This window comes from Danio rerio, chromosome 12, assembly GCF_049306965.1.
Source record: "Danio rerio strain Tuebingen ecotype United States chromosome 12, GRCz12tu, whole genome shotgun sequence".
In the NCBI taxonomy this organism is placed as follows: Eukaryota; Metazoa; Chordata; class Actinopteri; order Cypriniformes; family Danionidae; genus Danio; species Danio rerio.
The window spans coordinates 37,173,175-37,193,099 of NC_133187.1; the positions used below are offsets into that span (position 1 = coordinate 37,173,175).

The 19,925-nt window shown below is 36.0% G+C and overlaps 1 protein-coding gene and 1 long non-coding RNA gene across 5 annotated transcripts in view; one reads left to right on the forward strand and one right to left on the reverse strand.

Annotated features, from left to right (window-relative positions):
- The window catches only part of ndst2b (N-deacetylase/N-sulfotransferase (heparan glucosaminyl) 2b), a 149,900-nt gene that overhangs the window by 59,548 nt on the left and 70,427 nt on the right, over positions 1–19,925 (forward strand). For all 3 annotated transcript variants that reach the window (XM_073918680.1, XM_021480391.3, XM_073918679.1), the window contains exon 2: positions 10,394–10,500. The gene's annotated coding sequence lies outside the window, so the exon portion shown is untranslated. The remainder of the gene's footprint in view (positions 1–10,393; positions 10,501–19,925) is intronic.
- LOC141376848 (uncharacterized) overlaps positions 1–19,925 on the reverse strand; it is an 84,198-nt gene that overhangs the window by 11,983 nt on the left and 52,290 nt on the right. The window contains exon 1 of one of the 2 annotated variants that reach the window (XR_012388113.1): positions 594–687. The exons of the other annotated variant lie outside the window; for it this stretch is intronic. This is a non-coding gene — a long non-coding RNA (uncharacterized lncRNA). Of the gene's footprint in view, positions 1–593; positions 688–19,925 lie in introns of those variants that run through there. 2 annotated transcript variants of the gene reach the window in all.

Genomic DNA, 19,925 nt, shown 5'->3' on the forward strand with positions numbered 1-19,925 from the left:
AGAAAAGCGTTTCTAATAATATTCCACAAGACTTTTTATTTTTACTGTATTATTTATATAAATTAGCTTTAGTTAACATTTGATTTATTTCTATACACCATATATCTAGGATTTAGGACAAAAAACATGGTATATTATTTTTTTTTTTGTTTCCTCAAAGGAAAACACTTCTATTTTGAAAATAGCCTCAATTTATCCCCCTTTAGCATTTTTGAATGCGTTCAGCCAATCTTCAAGTTAGATGAGACCACTTTTAGCTTAGCATAAATCATTATATTGGATTACACCATTAGCATCTCACTCAAATTCAAAAAAGAGTTTTGAATAATATCTCACAAGACTTGTTTTTACTCTATTATCTATTAAATGAATTTTGGTTAACATTTAATTTATTTCTAGACACTATCTAGGATTTAAGATTAAAAGTCTGTGTCTGGCATATTGTTAAAACAATAAAACAAATCCCAAACTTGCAGTGCCATAAATAAATCATGACAGCATAAAAAACAACCAGTCATCTAATCACCAAACAAAAGCATTAAACACGGATAACCTGAACCTCTCACTCTAACAACAAACCCATGATAGCCTACCATTTTAAAAATCCTTCATCCATTCTCCTGGTACTGGTTTACTTGGTGAAAGGTAAGAGTGCGTGGTTGCACACAGATTGGACCGGTGCTTTGTAATAAGGGCCCTATTCAGACGCCAGCTTTGCCGTCGTGCTTCTCGACTCTCATTAAGCGATCTGTCAGTCTGGGCACCGCTGGAACTCCACATCCACACTCGGCATCATGAAGTGGGAAGCAGAATTAATGAATCGCAAACGTCTTTGAATTATAATGTTTAAAGGGGGCGGCCCTGTCTAATAAATCTTATGCTTGTGTGGCGGCAGGTAATTGAACCTCCCCTGGCCCCATTACCTGAGGTCGCATGAATATGAGGGCATGAATATGGATCATATTGGAGAAGTGGTGGTATGACTGACAGGCGTGGATGGTGTCTTGAGATGCCGCCCATGACCCGCATTTGCATTCTCATTTGACGGCAGGCCATGAAGGACGCTTGTGTTTTGAGGGCCGTAATGAAGTGACTGATTTGTGTGGGTGTTTCTTCAAGAACGAACACTTTTCTTTGTCCCTGGACTTCTTTTTATGTGTAACAGACTTCTCTTTTTTTCACATTGTGAAGGACACATTAAGTCTGTGACACTTTGAATCATGACTTTGTTTGCTTTTCTGGCAGCTTTACAGACACATTTTATTTTATATTGAATATTAAAGAGTTTTTGGGGTGGGTGAAATTTATTTTTCTCCACTTTTATGGAAAATAGGCTCATTTAATAACTCCCCGATCTCTGGGTCTGATGAAATCATTTTTAGCTTAGCTCAGCAAAAATCATTGATTCGGATTAGACCATTAACATCTCGTTCAAATAAAAAATAAAATAAAAAAAGGAGTTTCAATGGTTTTCTTATTTACTGTAATGCTTGACTTTTATTTATCTTTTACATTGTGTACTAAGACTAACAGAAAATAAAGTTTCTATTTTCTAGGCTAATATGGCTAGAACCAGGGCTTGATCTTTTTTGATCACCAGCCACTGTGGCTAATAGTTTTCCATTGTAACTAGCCACTCTGTATTTTCACTAGCCACAATTTTGTTGTTGGGAAAATATTTTTTACATGCATAAATATGACTTTGACATGCTAAAATACAATAATTATTTCTCAGCCACAAATTTTAAATGTGTCAAAACAAGCTAAATATAGCTGAATACTATCCTTTTTATTTAATAAATATTTCTATAAAAAAAACAAAATTGACTTTTAAAAATAATTATTGTCATATATCAAATACTTTTGTTAGTGGTGCTGTTTCTTGATTCTAATATCACATTTGCACGCATATTGGGTCATCCATATTGTCGGACCCTGCTTTTAAGAAAGTGGCTAGTGGGAGCGGCTGTCTAACCCACCAAAGCTAAAATCTACCCGCATTTGGCAGGTGTTAATGTCAAACCCTGGCTAGGAATTATACTCTCATTCCAGCGTATTAATGCTGGGTTAATTGCAGAGAACAAATGGATCACCCTACTTGTCCACATCATGACTTTCACTTATTAATCAAGGAACTTCCATAGCTACTATGGCTGTATGACACTTGCGCCACTGTTCAGAATCTGTATTTTTATTGCACCTTCTGCATTTATGGTTCAGCAGCAAAGTTCATGGAAGGTTATGCTCCAATGTTAGCCTTAAAATAGCATGTTTTTATCTTCTATTGGTCTTAGCACACAATGTAACTTGGAGAACAGTCAAGCTTTAAATGGGAAAATTTATTTTTAAGCAAGATGCTAATGGTCTAATCTGATTCAATTATCTATATTAAGCTAAGACAAAAGTTTTCCCACCAGACCCAGAGATCCACTAAATCGATTTAAGTATGGTAGAACTCAATTGTTTAACACTAGGGGAGTTGTAAAATGAGCCTCTTTTTCAAAAAGTGTTGTGTTCTTTTAAGAAATCACCAAGACTGCATTTACTTAAAAAACAATCAAGTGAAACAGCAATATTGTGAAATATTGTATATTGATATTAATTATACCCTCAGATTGCTTCAGAATTCTGTATAACATTATCTCACTGAAAGTGTTACTTTATCAATGTGATACTAAGTTAAATTTCTGTTAAATGTGATTCAGCACTGAGACCACAAAACATATTGACCTGTTTGAATTGTACACTGAATGCTATTTTTTAAGTGGAGACGCTGTTAGACAGATTGGTGTTATAGACTGTGGTCAGTGATTCTGAATTGCAGAGCTGTATTAAACGAAACTCATTGACTTTTTCAAGGGGGAGGAGCTACTTGACATGTTCAGTCCCGTCTTTACATTTGAACTGAAATTATGTCACACATCAAATAAAGCTGCAAGTACTTCAGGTGACTTTAGAAGGACTGTGGGGCTCTTAAAAGAACCCATCAGTAAACAGTTCTTCAATGTCATCCCCTTTTACCCTTCAATCAGCACAAGACAACCCAAAACAATTCTGAGTGTGCTTATACAGGTGAGTGGACTTGACAAACCACCTGTAGAAACATCGTTCTCTCTCCCAAAAAACAAAACACTCACCCATTTTTAGTGTAGCACTTAATTTTCTTAGCACTAACAGTTTCTTTGTATACTTAGCACTTCTTGTGTGTATTGCCTCTTCTTATTGAATCACTGAATGCCTCCTTTTGTAAGTCGCTTTGAACAAAAGCATCTGTTAAATGACTACATGTAAATGATCTTTAAAAGGATTCAGAATCAGCCATTTCCCCCTTTAAAATAAAGCTAGAAGGACAGTGCTTTTCACTTCCACCCATTTACTCTCAGCTGCAGCAGATTTTTGCTTTTCATGTTTTATTTTTAGGCCATCAGCACCTCATCAAATGAGGGCTGCCTTGAGATTAGCTCTTTTTTAAAGTAATTTCTCTCTTTTCAATGAGATATCTTCTTCAGTGCCTCTGAATTCCGCTGTGGTTTTTTTTTCCTTCTTGAAGCTGATAGATTCTTGAGGTCATTCTCAAGGTGATTTTCTGTTTATCTGCTCATTTAGTGTTGGTCGAGACTTCTCACTCGACTGATTTATAATGTGTGCATATACAGTAGCTGGCAGCTGATGTTATGATAGGGAGTCCATGATGCATAATTTAAGGTTGAATACTTTTAAAACAGCTAATAAAAGACAGACAGATTTAGAATGGTATTCAGTAATTGTCCGCTTATATTTTACGTATTTGTTCACTTGCAGTTTCAAGTGCTAATATGCATTACATGCTGCATACCTTGCTGATAATGGAGGCATCCTCTAATGTGTCCTTAGCGGAGATGGAGTCATCATCTGATAGAAATGTAATTAATTCCCTCTTGATTTTTCTTTTTCGCATCAGTAGGCTCAGTATTAAGAGCTACTTAGCTTGAGTGTCTGCAAACAATTCTGCTAACTAGACGTTCATGCTCGGCGTACAGATATTATATAATAAATATTATGAGCTCATGATGCTGTCATCCTCATATTACTGAACAAAGGCCGGTCAAATTTAGAAGAATTGAGATTCACACATACTTATTTTGCAGATAGACTGAACTGATATAGACTTTTACAAGACTATTGTATGTTTATTTATTTAATTAATTTCATAATTTATTTTATAATTATCGTATAATATCGTTATAATGTCTCTTTTGTTTTCATTGTCCATGTACCTCTGGCTTTCATTTATAAATTTTTTGTCCCAGCCAGTTCCATATTATGATTGTAAAGGTTATTCATGTATGATATGGCTTATTTTACTTTTTTTATGAACCTTCCATAAATATTTTGCTCAATGTTAGATGGGTGGGGTGGAAGGTAGGGTTTTGAGTTCCTTTTTGTAGTAAGCTAAATTTACTGTGATAGAGTACTTCCAAGAGAACTTTGATATACAGTATGAAGAGTTTAGATGCAAAAACTTCTGACAGTTTTATCTAAAATGAGAATTTTTCTCAGACTGTTGCATATAGTTTCAGTAATTTTACTCTTAGTGCAAAGAATATGTCATTTTCACTGCATTTAAAATGAAATAACTAAACATAAACAGGAGGCTGAGAAAAACGCTAATCTTAGAGAAAAATTTCAGACTGCTCAGAGGTTTTTGCATCTAAACTCTTCATATGTAATGTTACAACTCATTTTTGTAAGGATTTAGGTGGTACGTTATGTTTGTAGGATTTTTTAGTGAAAATAAAAATAAAGAGGTAAAAATAATAAAAATAAATTAAAATTTAAATAATTTAATTCATCCTTTGACAAATATTGATCATAAAAATTGGATTTAAATGAACAATGAAGTTAATTCTTAATTTTCTTGAATATTTTAAATTTTCTTAATTTTGTTTAATTTTCTTTATTTTTATTTCAGTTTAATACATCATCGTCAACTAAAGAGCTTTGAGGAATTTTTCCTAGCTGAGAGCTGAAATATTTAATTTTATGTATTTAAAATAATCTAAAAAATGTTTATACATTTACTATTTTTATTTCTAGATTGATGTTTAGTAAATCCAAAAATATGAAGAGAAATTATAAATATTTTCTGAAATTAAGTAATTGAAATAAATTACATTTTGTTTTATTTGGAATTAAAAAAATATATATATAACATGTATATCAACAACAATAATGGTTTTATTCTTTTTTATGGTTTTAACTATTACATTATACATTTACTATTAAATTGTACTCTTCCTTTAGTTTAGTAAATTTAAATATGAGGATAAGTTACCTGAATGTTTCCTGAAATACAATAGGCTAAATTTAATTCAATAAAATTAGCTTTTATTTTAGTTTATTATTTAAAATTTTTTAAATGTGTATGTCGGCAACAATAATGGGTTCATTTATTATTTTTTATTTTTTTTTGTTTTTAACTATGTCTGCCCAATATACTGTTTCAGCATCGATATCGCAATGTGTGCATCCGCTTTATTCACATCGCATGATATGCAATGTTGAGTTGGGATTATAGTTGACCAGAATCCACAGGTCAAAACATATGGGATTTGTGGAGACTCTGCATTTGACCATTAAGAGAGTTTAAAGCACATTTTAATAGCACATAAAGAAGTTTGATAAAGATTAATTGTATTGAATCATTTATAAAATGAAGATTATGCAGTGTTATTTAACATTTTATTATTCACTTTCTGTACACAAATACTGTAAGAGAGTCTCCCCAAAAAAACCAAGAAGCACTGTTTGTTTCACTTTAATATGTGCTCTATTGGATTTATTTTAACTGTAGTTTACTATATGCATGTATATATATATATATATTATAATATTTCACTCCTTTACAAAATCATCCCAGTCAATATACTTTTTAAGTCATCTGGTGAAATAGTATCTAAATTGTAAAGTATGTGGCAAAGAGAAAAAGAAAAAAAAACAGTTTCTATTTTTTTTCAATATTGTGCAGCCTTATTTTTTTTGGTTTGTTCTATATATTCTATGAACATATTTTTGAGTTTGTTAAATTATGAAATCTTTGGAATTTTTCCTCATGCAGGTTTTTATTAGGATTGTTATCATCATAAGCACAGTTATCTGGCTTTATCCATGAACTCATGCAGAATGACTGCGGTGTACCTGCGGATGCTTAAGCACTAATTTCCTCCATCAATGGCCAATGACTTTCCCCCCACCCATCAGAACAATGGTAGAGATTTGAACGTCAGCAGGTTAAAAATAACCCAGTGTAAAAGTGGTTTGCTGTAAGAACATATCCTCCACCACCGGGAGACGCGGCTAATGGAACACATGCTAAAGCCGTCATGTTGGCATATTGGCGCTAATGGACTCGCTGTGTGCACTGGTCCCTTTTGTTTGAGTCTCCTGCAATCTCTCATGACATTCAGAGATTTTGCCTTCAACAAATCATTACACACCACCTGTGCACATCTGCAGTTTTCGTCCTGTAAAAATCGCTAATATTTAACAGAAGCAAACTAGCACATGGTGTACCTTTTGTGTTTTCTCTTTTCAAAGTGCTTAATCAGACCTAAATATTAAAAACGCAGTGTGCCTGGTTATGTGTGTGATTGTTCCTCTGTGTTTTCTTTGCGTTCGCTTGTTGCCGAATGGACTCATTATCTTCTATTAACCAGTGTGCGCTGCGAAATAGTCATGTCTGCATATTTGTTAGTCAGATTTGTGCCCATTAGATATTTATACACTGTTGTGTGAAAAAGTTGCACAGAACAATTTGTCTAAGCTTCCGTTTTGATAAGCACCACAGTGGATTTTCATTTGCTGGATAATGGATGTTGAGGAGATGCAATGGAGGAGTTTATTTTGGGGAAATCATCCACAACATGATGAGCACAAATAAGAGCTCAGAGGTTGATTTGACCTTCTATTCCTGAAAAATGCACCATAATAAATCAGTTTAACATTTATTTCTTGAAACGTTAACCACACAGCATTAACATCATTTCTTTTTTCAAAAAAAACTAAAATAAAAAAATTATAATAAACCGTATGAATGAACCATTTGTACTGATATGCAACACTGTCATTGTAAATGTTTATTGCTGCACAATTAATTGATGATAATAAAACACTTAGCCCATTTTTGTGCATTTTTAAGTACATTTTAACCTCATGTTATACAAACCCTTACAAGTGTAAGCTGACATATGCTTGCACATTTACTTGTTGTGCCCAAAATGTGCCTGTGAAGTTTCAGTACAAAATAACCCTCACATCATTCATTTTACCATGCAATAGATGCACATATTTAAATGGAAGCAAAAAGCTGTTGTTTTATGTGTGTCTCTTTAAATTTAAATGAGCTTCTGATCCCCACCCCCTTTTTCGAAGGGAGTTTTACACCCTCTGTCTTGGATATTCTAAAAAAACCTATGTTTGGTTTAACAACTGTGATGGGGTGAATTATTTTAGAACTCATCTGTTTCATTTTTATTAAGTTATATTAAATCTGCATAATTAAGGGTGTGGCCACTTGAGTGACAGCTTGGTCATATCACCTCAGCTGATTCCGGCTGATTAGCCAGTGAGTTTGGCATATACATTGTATTTTTGTTTTGTTTTATGTGGCTTTACACAGTCAATTACCTTTTGGAATTATTTCCTACAATTATCAGATGATATGGCATGCTATGCAGTGTTGCTGACTAAGTGACTTTGTCGCTATATTTAGCGACTTCAGATTAGCGGCAAATTTTCAAAAAGCAACTAGCAACAAATTTAGCAACTTTTTTGGGTGTTACTGAAGATTTTTATAGACTCAAGTGTCATACTGTAAAGTCCCTACTCTTCTCAATGTGCTGTGGGTGATGCCGTTGGCCCCTGTCAGTAATATGCAAATTGATGTATGACATAATCTAGCAACTTTTAGAGCTTAGCGCCCTCTCATTGGAAATAGTTGGCAACAGTGATGCTGTGTGCACTTAATTGTGCTCACAAGCCATTTAAGTTGTCTCTATTTCCCATGTGAGTGAAATTAAATACATATTATATATGTATACATATTATTATATATATATGTATTTGTGTTATTTAAGGTAGTTTATCATTTATATTTCTTTAGACCTGTAATGCACTCCAGAGTCTGACAGATTGATTAGCTGTAGGCTATAAAACAATCATCTGAAACGTTGTCATGCAGTGTTATTCCTAGATTTCATAAATTGCCTTGCATTTACTAATACAGAATATATTTGAAGTGTTTTGGCAGTAATTTGCATTTTCCACCTGTAGAAATAAAACTACATAAGAACAATGTTTACTGGCTCAATGTATTACTGCAGTGTTTTTAAAAGACTAAACACTTTTTTGATATAGTACACAACCAAGCACATGTGGTCAGAACAAAAACGAGAAATGAAGTATTAAGCGTTTCTCTCAAAGAAAAGCCCGTCTAAAGAAATTGCTAGCAGGCATCTGTAGCTCCGCCTCTTTTCCCTTGTTTGGTCACCCCGTTCGGTGCCATGACCTGTATACAAAATGGCGATGGTTGGCCACAACTACTTGAAGCTTCATTTGTGCTCTTCAGAAACCTATGGGTGAGGTCACGGATACCGCATCCATATCTTTTACAGTCTATGGTTGTACTATGCATCATACTGATGTGACATTATTTATGTAATTTATTATCTACATGTTTTCAGACACTGCCTCTGAGCTGTGGATTATTATAAAGTAGTAGGTCAATCTTTTTTATCTTTATGGGCTGGATGTTTACACACAAAACTATTCAATCACCATGTTAAAAAAGGGGTATTTCGGGTTTTGCACACAAAATGCACAAAAGCACAAAGAAAGTGCCATATTTATAGATATTCCAATTATTTTGACTTGTGTGACCCTTGACCACAAAACCCGACATAAGGGTCAATTTTTGGAAATTTGATTCATAAATCATCTGAAATCTGAATAAATAAGCTTTCCATTATTGTATACATTGTAAAGACTGGACAATGTTAGGCTGATAAATTCTGTAATCTGAGGTTTTCATCTAAATATTGATGAAATCGCCTTGTCTAAATGAAATTCTTAGCAATGCACACTACTGATTAAAAATCAAGGTTTCACATATTTGCTGTAGGAAATTCATTCATTCATTTTCTTTTCGGCTTAGTCCCTTTATTAATCCGAGGTCGCCACAGCGGAATGAACCGCCAACTTATCCAGCAAGTTTTTATGCAGCGGATGCCCTTCCAGCCGCAACCCATCTCTGGGAAATATCCACACAAACATTCACACACACACTCATAAACTACGGACAATTTAGCAAACCCAATTCACCTGTACCGCATGTCTTTGGACTGTGGGGGAAACCGGAGCACCCGGAGGAAACACACGCAAAGGCACAGAACTCTACACAGAAACGCCAACTGAGCCGAGGTTCGAACCAGCGACCCAGCGAACATCTTGTTGTGAGGCGACAGCAGCACCTACTGCGCCACTGTATCACCCCTGTAGGAAATTTATTATCTTAAATAAAGATTTAAATCTTTTATTTTTGGGCATTACCAAAAACATACAAATGTAACATAAGATCACATATTATAATATAAAATAAAATTCAGGCTGAAATTTTAAAGAAAATATCTAAGATGTTTTTTGTGCCATGCTGTTTCAGGTTTTACAATCATACGTGGCCAATACATAATACATTAAATTTAAAATAATAATACTCTCCTTTATTATCTCCATTCATGTTTTCAGACAGTTATAAAGAAGTAGGTTGATCTTTTTTATCACTACAAGCTTGTTATTTACACACATAACTATTCAAACACCATGTAAAAACAGCATCTTGCATGATAATAGGCCTTTCATTATTATTATGAAAGTTTAATCACCCATTCAAAGTCAAGGTCTACATCTCTGATTGGTCAGATGGAGCATTCTATTGTGACTGGTCTACCACAATGTGTGTTGAAAACTAAACCCCAGGCTTTTTGCGCATGCATACCCAGGTCTACATTTCTGGGTACAGCTAAATACTTGACCGGAGGTACGTCTGCTCGCAAATTTTGTTTTCGCAAATCTGCCAGAAGCAAATGTGTATGCTTTTTGATGATCTCAAATTTATCTCGCGTGTCCTCTTCTTGTGTAAATCCACCAGAGAGAGCAATATACACTTCAGCCGACTAGGCCAGCTTGCTGTTGACTGAGTGACTGACCTACTGGTCCACCCACCCCCTAAACTTAACCAATGTTTTCAAAAGCAATTTAGAAAAAAGACAAGCCGTGACCGCATGATTTCACCACGTTTTCAGCCTGTTGTTTGTTTATTTTTTAAATTTATATTGCTTTTGTTTTATCTGGTTTCTAGAACTGTTCTTCGCTGGACTCGAACTTTGCTCCACATCCCAAGTCAATCCCTGTACATGACGAGCCAGTGGGCAAACTGATAACACCGGAAAATCTGTCCACACGGAGGTAAGTGGTTTACAGTAACACAAAAAGGAACAGAAGCCTTCAGCAACGTCATACTGCCCTATAGTGTTCGTTTTACAGACTAAATGGAGCCACACGTACCTCTGGGTACATATTTTGTAGTCTCTAGAAATGTGAACAGGGATACGTATCCACAACGAGCCTGTGTTGCAATATTCATTTCCATTAATCATTACCAGAATAATGGTTGAGATTTAGATAACTTTTCCACATTTTAGCCTCAGTTTTCATCCTTGGGAAAAGCATGCCGAAAACAGAAGCATCTTGACCAACTGAACTCTTCCAGGCCTAGTTTGAGGGTCAAATGTTTTCTCATAGTATAGCATTGTGCTAATTTCTTCAAAAACTGCATAGTTTTTGTGTGACAGAATCATTTCTTTGTTTTGGGAGACAGCAACTTCATTTCTCATGCACTTTGATCTTTTAAACTTTGCAGACCCTTTGTTTGATTATGCACTACATGAAAGGTTAAAGCACAATAGGACATTTAAACAGAAAGTAGTGTGGAATATTAGGCGAGTATTCTGTCCTTTTGTCAGGGAAGGCGATACGGCTCAGCGGTTTCTGAGAGACGACATGTCAAGCTGTTTTTATAATTGCTTCAAAAGACTCACTTGCCCTGCTCTTGGAAGGAACGGTTCACTCCAAAATGGACATTTTGTCATCATTTACTCAACCTCTCTGTCATTCTAAACTTCATATTATTTTCTTTCTTCCATGAAGCAGAAAAAGAGGGCAGAAGGTTTGTTCTGTTCTCTATAAATAAAGTGGCTGTTGATTTTATACTGTCAAACTACAAAATGGACAAAAGCACAAAGAAAAGGGGCATACTTTATATGAATTGCTATATTCCAAGTATCTTGACACAATGGGCTCTATTTTAACGATCTAGGCGCAGAGTAGTGAATGTCCGAATCCACTTTTGCTATTTTAAGGATGGGAAAATACAGTCTGCGCATGATCTAACAGGGTTGTGCTCATTCTCTTAATGAGTTATGGGTGTGTTTTGAGCATAATTTGCATTAAACCAATCAGAGCGTCATCTCCCATTCCCTTTAAGAGTCAGTTGCATCACGTCATGGAGCATTCGCTATTTACATGCTGGAATTTGTAATTTGAAAAACTGAACGCGTCACTAGTCAGAAAACAGTTAAACAAACCATCTGTGCGAGGAAAAACAACAAGCCTCCATTCGACCTCTTTACTTTCTTTTTACTTTTACTTTCTCCTTTATTTTCATGGATAAGGAAACGGTGTTATACACACTCCACTGAAGAAATCCATTAGCCTACATATTTATTTTAATTTGTTAAGCACAATGATTTGTTTTAAATCTATTTCTTAATTCAGTTCTAATTTCTAGCAAACAAATAAATGAACAATAATAACAAAGTGTGGTAAAAAAAACTGAGTTATATCCAAACACATTTTTAAGAGTGTATTTTTGGGTAAAGCCAATTTGCCATTTAATATGAATTAATATGAAAAATCTAAAATTGTTTAGTACTAGGATTTACATCCACACGTGTCTATTGTAATACATTATTACAAATAACAGAGTACTTGAAAACTAGGATAAAAAGGGCAAGACTGAGTGAACTTTGCATTTGGTTTAATTTTCTATCAAAACGATTAATAAATCATGCTTCTGGGCTTCATTGTGACATAATGATAACTAAAACATTTTCATTTTCAAGTGGACTTTTTATGTAGCAGTCTGACCATGTAAAGCCTGAGTCAGTCTGAAGCTTTAGTCTGGCCTGATAATGATGTTTTGAATAAGGAGAGACAGCAGAGAGGTCGGTATGGAAAGTTTAGCAGATGTTGACTAGTTTCACTGCTTGTTACAGCTCATTCAGGCTGACAAGCCAGTGCATGTTTTTTTTTTTTTTTAATCTAATCTTTGCCTTTCACCGTGTCTGGTGTGTACTGTATGTGCGCATACACACATGCATGCACACTCTATGAAGCATGCAGAACATACAAACCCGCTGTGACAGTCTTTATATGTTACACTTCATTTTTTCTTTTTATATGAGATCTTAAGTGTAATAATATTTGCTTTAAAATAAGAGGAATAAAAAATAGGTAGATGTGCTGACTGGCCACTTTAGGTGCAATTTAACTGTTCATTAATGCAGATATCTAATCAACCAATCACATGGCAACAACTAATGCATTTTTAGACATGGTCAAGACTATCTCCAGAAGTTATCTCCAGAGCATCAGTATCAGTAATTTTTAATTTTTTTTTTTGCTTATGTACGACAAAAACAAGCAAATGACTGTGTTGTATGGGTCATTCAAAATAATTTCAATAATTTAACCCTCCTCCCTCTCTTCCCCCGTTCCTCAGCGTTTTGGTACAGTCTGTAACACCCCCGGATCACCAACTTTGATAGTATCCAATCACAGCAGTCGCCCAAAACCCAGACTGTACAGTTATTAATGTCATAATACAGTTTCTAACCTGTCTGAGGGCCTGAACACAACCATGCTTTTTTCATTCAGAAGACTATTACTGAAAGCACAGAACATCAATCTTACTATATTCCAAAGGCCTCAACAGTCACCAGATCTCACTCCAATAGAGCGCATTTGTGATGTGATGAATGGAGATTCTTATCATGGACGCGCATCTTGTTGAATGTATACCACACCGGGCTGCCTCCTTTACTGATAACTAAACTAGTCTAATACTTCACTCTACAACTACACTATACATTATTATCAGATTCAGCCCGACCATTTCCCCAGATTCTGCTACGGTGAGCATTCAATGAGGGATTATAAGTAAGGAAGCAATGGCCAATTGGATTCTGTACATTTTTCAGCATTTCCCAGCACTGGATGTCCATCCTGCTCTTTATAAAAGATAAACTGGAGGCGAAACTGCCATCTGGGAAGCTTCTAGAAGGACTGTCGCATCTGTCAGTCTTCTGCGCTGACGGTATTTCTTGTGACAGGACGAGGAAACTGTAATCTATTCCTCTTGGAGCGCTAGTGGTGATTTGTAATGTTTCTATAATTCATTTCTTTCCCCTAAAATGCAGAGTATGTGATTTTATTCGGGATGAATTATACATGTGCAGTATTCTCCCGCTGCGTCTCAGGCTTGAGAAGAAAAGATGGCTTTCTGTTTTCTTCTGCTAAACTCTTTACAATTGCGCTTTAGCCCAGAATGGAAACAATCGCTGTGCATTTAAAAGTATAGCTGAGTGAATATTAGGACGTGTGTTACTTTATGAGTTTCAGACAGATGTTTTATATTAGTTGTTGCTGTTTTTTTTTTAGTCTTGTTTTTTAAGAAGTGCTTTTGGTGCAAAGGAAGGGTCTCTCAATATTTACAGATTTCCTGTGAAAAGTAGTGCCCTTTAAATCTCAAAATATGCCCAAAAATAATGAAAAAATGTAAATAAAAAATCTTACACATACCTTAGGAATGGTATTACAGAAAATTTTGGCGGTTTTAAAACCTTTACTTTTCCTAACTGCGGTATACCTTGAAAACGGTTATCGTCCCATGCCTAATTAGCAATGGGTCTAAAATAACAGTGATACTTTCGTCCCCACAGGAACTCTTGTCATTTAAACCAGATTTAGTTTTAAACTGAAAAACTCAGACATTTCAAACTCAAGGATGTGTTATTGCACTTAATAACCTGTAGATTGATCATTAGTGTGGCACATGAAAAGAGAAACACAACTTGTAATAGCACCACTACAATAATTTACTTTCTGCACTTAAAAGCTGAAATTTGGAGCCAACTGCGGGACGCTGTCACAAAATCACAAGTTATTTGGCAGCTCCATCAATGGTTGCATGCTGAATGTGCTGTTACAGCCTGGAAATCAAATGTTGTGAGGGCTCAGAGAAAATCGATTTGTTATTTTGTCCCACGTTACTTTCGTCCCCGCTCTCCCCTACTCTATCTATTTGAGTTCAAAAATAAATGTAAAAATAAATTCTGTACATTTTTTTTTGCTCAGCAGTTTCTGTATTGTGTCTTGTTCTTTAATATGATAATAATAGTAATAATAATAATAATAATAATAATAGTAATAATAATAATAATAATTGTTTTCATATCTTTGTATGTTAAAAAAAAAATCTTGCAGTTCTCTGTTGTCTAACTAACACTTCTAAACACAAAATGTACGACTCGTTTATAGCTTCTCTCTCAAAACAACACCCTCTCCAAATATCATGAGTCTTAGTCCTCCTTGCTGGCCTTTTTCACACACTCTCTGCTGAATACAAGGCTCTTTTGTCAGTTTGTTTTCTGTTCCATGTTTACAGATTTCAGAGAGCTATTAGATGTTTCGAGCTGTTAGTCTAATGTAAAACCATTACCTCAGCTACCATCAGCTACGCACAGCCTGAGGTTAACCAATACGGCCCAAACCCAAGCACTGTTTACATCAATCTCTGGCTTGAGAGCTAAACTTATCCTCCTCGATCCATTGATTTTAACCTCAGATACTTTTCAAATATTTGTATAACCATCACTGCCGTTTTATAGTCGCTAAGTAGAGTGAAGGCAGAGCGAGAGGTGTATAAAACGCCTCTGACTGCCATGTTTTTTTTTCAGTATCCACCGGTGGCGAAGACCTGGTGTTTTTGGTAGCCTTGACTGTCTCGTGTTTCCCTCCGGTGGGTTTTATTCGCCACATGCATGTCGCTTTGGTGCTACTGATGTGTTTTGTGGTAGTCGGTTGATTCACACATCACACAAACAGGTCTCTGGTCCATGTCCGTTTGAGTTATAATTATCGAGATATCTAAATTTCATAGGCTTGAGGGAAATAAAAGTGTATTTGTTGGTTTATTTCTTCTTGAAGTACGAGCCTTGATCTCCTTTTGAAGACCACACACAGTGACTCTGTCTACTTACAGTTGCAAATAAGAACCAGAGTTAAAATGCTTATGTTATGTATTTTTCTAAATATTTTCTGCTTGTTATACATTTCTATTATGTTTTGTGCAATACATTATAGCTTTTATCTTCATGATATGGGATTTAAATGATGTAATTATTATCTTATTTATATTATTGTAACTTTTGATCTTAGACTGCATGATATTGTAAAAAAAAAAACTGTTTTTCTGTGATCTATATTGCGATATTGAGTATACCTAGTTTCATCAGATGATTTGGATGGGTCTATTTGGAAAGACTTTAGATCAGGGATTCAAGCCTCAGCGGTCCTGCAAGTGGGTTGCAAGATAGCTTAAAATTAACTTTAATATCATACTATAATTATTTGATTTCATTATTAATAATGTCATTAAAACGATAGCAGTAATGGCATTTCCCGTTTTCTGTGATTGAACAGGCAATTCGGACTCTGCAAAAACAGCCTCACTGTTAATTACAGACATAACTGTGGCTTAAATTTCCAACCACTGCGCGTCAACTGGGACCACGTTCTCACTTGTGTAACAAAACAGTCACGGTAAAGTAAAGGTAACGATGATTAGAGTTACAATAACCAACTCGCGTGTGCCTCATGACTGCGACTCGTACTGTATCAGAGTCACACAAGTCTGTTGATTTACAAACTATAAGTGTTCTCTTTGTGTGTGAACACTTTAAAATGTCCGCATGGTTGTCCAAATTAACATCATGCGAGTGTTTTATAACTGGCGCATGTCCATACAGGAGGATCTAGCGAGACTATTTGGTGTTTTCAGTGAACAGCTGTAACAAACTCCAATAATGTCCAGCTACAAACCAAACTGCCTTCAGATCGACATGTTTCAACAGATTTAGAGGGTTTTTACTGTATTTTAGGTTTAGGGTTAGGTTGTTTATTTTAATGGATATAGATCAATAGATTAAAAGAAGTCAGTCTAATTCAAAGCAGCAGCAGTTTTCTTTGCCATCTCTTGCAGTCCTGTCAGGTTCCTTTACTGAAGAAAAGGCCCAAATACTACAGAATTCAGAAGCTTTGAACCTGTCTGTGCGTTTTATTAAAAAAAATAAATAAATAAATAAAAAAAAAAATATATATATATATATATATATATATATATATATAATAGAATGCAATTTTATTTTCTTTATACAGCAGGTCAATTCATTCATTCATTCATTTTCTTTTTGGCTTAGTCCCTTTATTAATCCTGGGTCTTTGCTCTTTTAGCTGCAACCCATCTCTGGGAAACATCCATACACACTCAAGCACACTCATACACTACAGACAATTTAGCCTATACCTAATGCAACCGGTAACACATAGCTTTGGACAGTGGGAGAAATAAGAGCACCCGGAGGAAACCCACACGAACGCGGGGAGAACATGCAAACTCCACAGAGATACACCAACTGACCCAGCCGAGGCTTGAACCAGCGACCTTCTTGCTGTGAGGCGACTGCATTACTTACTGCGCCACCATGTCACCGACCATGAATCATGTTTGTTTGTTTTTTTAAATGTAGCTACTTGTCAACTTGACAACTTGTCAACGCCACATTTCAGATCTTGTGAATTGAATGTACATGTTGTGATATCGATGCTGAAATTATATATTGTGCAGCCCTATTTGCCACCCAGAATCTTTATGAAACAATGCAGAAATCGCATTTGGCTCTCTCAATCATTGGCAATGTGGCAGATTTGTACAAAACAGGCTACATGAACATATTGTGGTGTTTTACTCTCTGCATAAAACATCATGGTGATCGGGTTTTGGGGAAAAGAGCGAGAGTGTATTTTGGGCAGAACCCAACAGGTGAGCGGTAAGCTCCAGATGAAGTGAATCTGTCTTAAGAGGATCCTCTTCAAAGCGGACTTTATTAAAGACTAATGTGCATGCGTTCGTTCTGAGACGCTAGAAGACCGGAAGTGATTTTGCCGTTTCCCTTCATCTTGATTCCCCAGTAGACCAGTAGACTCGGTCCTTTTCAGTTTTTTGCAGAAATGCTTGAAAGAGCAGATCAGCCAGCAATGAGAGTTCTGTCATCGTTTAAACAAAACCCAAGTGAATTTATAGGATGCAAGATGAAACTGCTCTTTTCCATGCAGCGAAAGCATGTAGAGATGTCAAGCTAGATAAAAGATCAAATAAAGCAGCACATATGATTTCTGCATAATACTTCAAGTCTTCTAAAGATATACAACAAGAATATATTAAATATGTCTATTTCCAATTAAGAACTGAGAGAGTTCAAAGTTGTCACCTACTCAGACATGATAAAGGTGTGCAGTTCATAAATGACCTGAGATCTGTCAGTTAACATTTCAAATGGGCCCACAAATGATCCGTTCAGAGTGAGTCTGCAGCAAACAGTTCAAATGAATCTTTTTACGAGTGAATCTCCAGTCATCAACTTACTGATTCAAATAATCTGTTTATAATGAGTCTACAGTTAACCACTTTATTCAAAATATACTGTTCAGAGCGAGTCTGCAATTACTGCCTCACTGATTCAAATATTTTGTTTAGAATGAGTCCGCAGTTAATGACTTGGTGATTCAAATATTCAATGGAGAGTGAGTCTGCAATTAATGACTCACTGATTCAAAATTTACTGTATTGAGTGAGTCTGCAGTGACCGACTTACTGATTCAAATAGTCAGTGGAGAGTGAGTCTGCAATTAATGATTCACTGATTTAAAATATACTGTATGAAGTGAGTCTGCAGTTAACGACTCACTGATTCAAAATATACTGCTTAGAGTGAGTCCGCAGTTAATGACTTACTGATTCAAATATTCAGTGCAGAGCAAGTCTGCGGTTAATGACTTACTGATTCAAATAATCTGTTTAGAGTAAGGATGAAAACCGCATACTTCCATACTATATAGTATGATATAATCAGTATGCGAGCCGAGTAGTATGTCCAAATTCATAAAGTAGAAAATCAGTTTGCGAGAAGTACCCGGATAATCTACTACCTCCGGGAATAAAGCAAAGTCAAGGGCAAATCGCTCGAGTGGGAAAATCTGAAGTTTAGGCATTAACTAATCAGGAGCTTTCTGTTGTCCCGTGATAATGATGTAGCACCTGTTGTTGGTGTCTCTGGGGAAAATCCTCCTACTGTCACCAGAAAACAGTTCATCAAACTGGGCACCGCTTTTAGCTGCACCGCTAAAAGCCTCCATCTTCCAGGTTAAGTTTCTGGTGGAGTTTATGAACTTACAGAGCTGGGTGCACCTGAAAATGAATCTAGTGGACACAGGCATGGCTCCAAACGAATCAACGCTGTTTTTCATCCTTCATAAAGCACATAAAGCACAGCTATTCTCACAATAAAATCCATGTTAGCTATTTAGTATTGAAGCTAGAGTCAGAGAGCAGACAGAAGCCCTGCCCATGACGCGAATCTGAATGTGTTGTGAAGTGAATTTGATGCGATTGAAGCGGATTTGACAAGTAAATGAAGCGAGTAAACTCAAAATATTCAAGTGAACACAGCATAAGTTTGCCGTTTGCTGTTTAGAGTGAGTTTGCAGTTATCGACTCCGTGATTCAAATATTCTCTTCAGAGCAAGTCTGCGGTTAAAGACTCACTGATTCAAATAATTAGTTCAGAGCAAGTCTACGGTTAAAGACTCACTTATTCAAATAATTAGTTCAGAGCAAGTCTAAGGTTAAAGACTCACTTATTCAAATAATTAGTTCAGAGCAAGTCTACGGTTAAAGACTCATTGATTCAAATATTTTGTTGAGAGCGAGTCTGCAGTTACCTCTCTTGAAATGCTTATAAAGTCACATGCCATAAAGGCATACAAATGATAAACTTTCACTCAGTTGTGGCTCAACTTTGCAACTATTCCCAAATTCCCATGTCTTCTGAACTGGTGCCTGGTCAGCTACGTATAATGACACAAAGTTGCATACCCTGCGGCTTGACCATTACGGATACACACACTGAGATATTGATGTTGAAACTACATAATGCACTGCCCTATATTTTACCATAGCGACACACATTTTCAGCACTCTTACATGATCTGCAAAGAAATAGTCGCACCTTAGACCTCAAGAGAATGGTACGGCATCTGTGTGTCCTCCTGCTGTGAATATGGAGATGCACTCCACATTTCCACACAGACACACACTGTCAGATAATCTCATGGGAGAACCAGGGCCCGTTTTATCGCATCCAACACGGCACATGCAGCAGGCAGGGGGTATAATCATCCAGCCCGGACATCCCCTGCGTCTCCCACCCCTCGCTCTCCTTTCATCCCTTCGCTTTTGTCAGCGAGTCTAGTGATGGAGAGGGCGCTCGTGGCGGAGTTCTAGAGATTTGGTGTTGTTTTGATCAAGACTTGTGTGTGCTAGAGATGCATCACACACTACAGAGTGATGATGCCTCCAACCGTGCCTTGTTATTTCAGGAAGCTCAAAAAACGTCAGCTATAGGTAAATTAAATGTCATGTTTGTTGTGGTGAG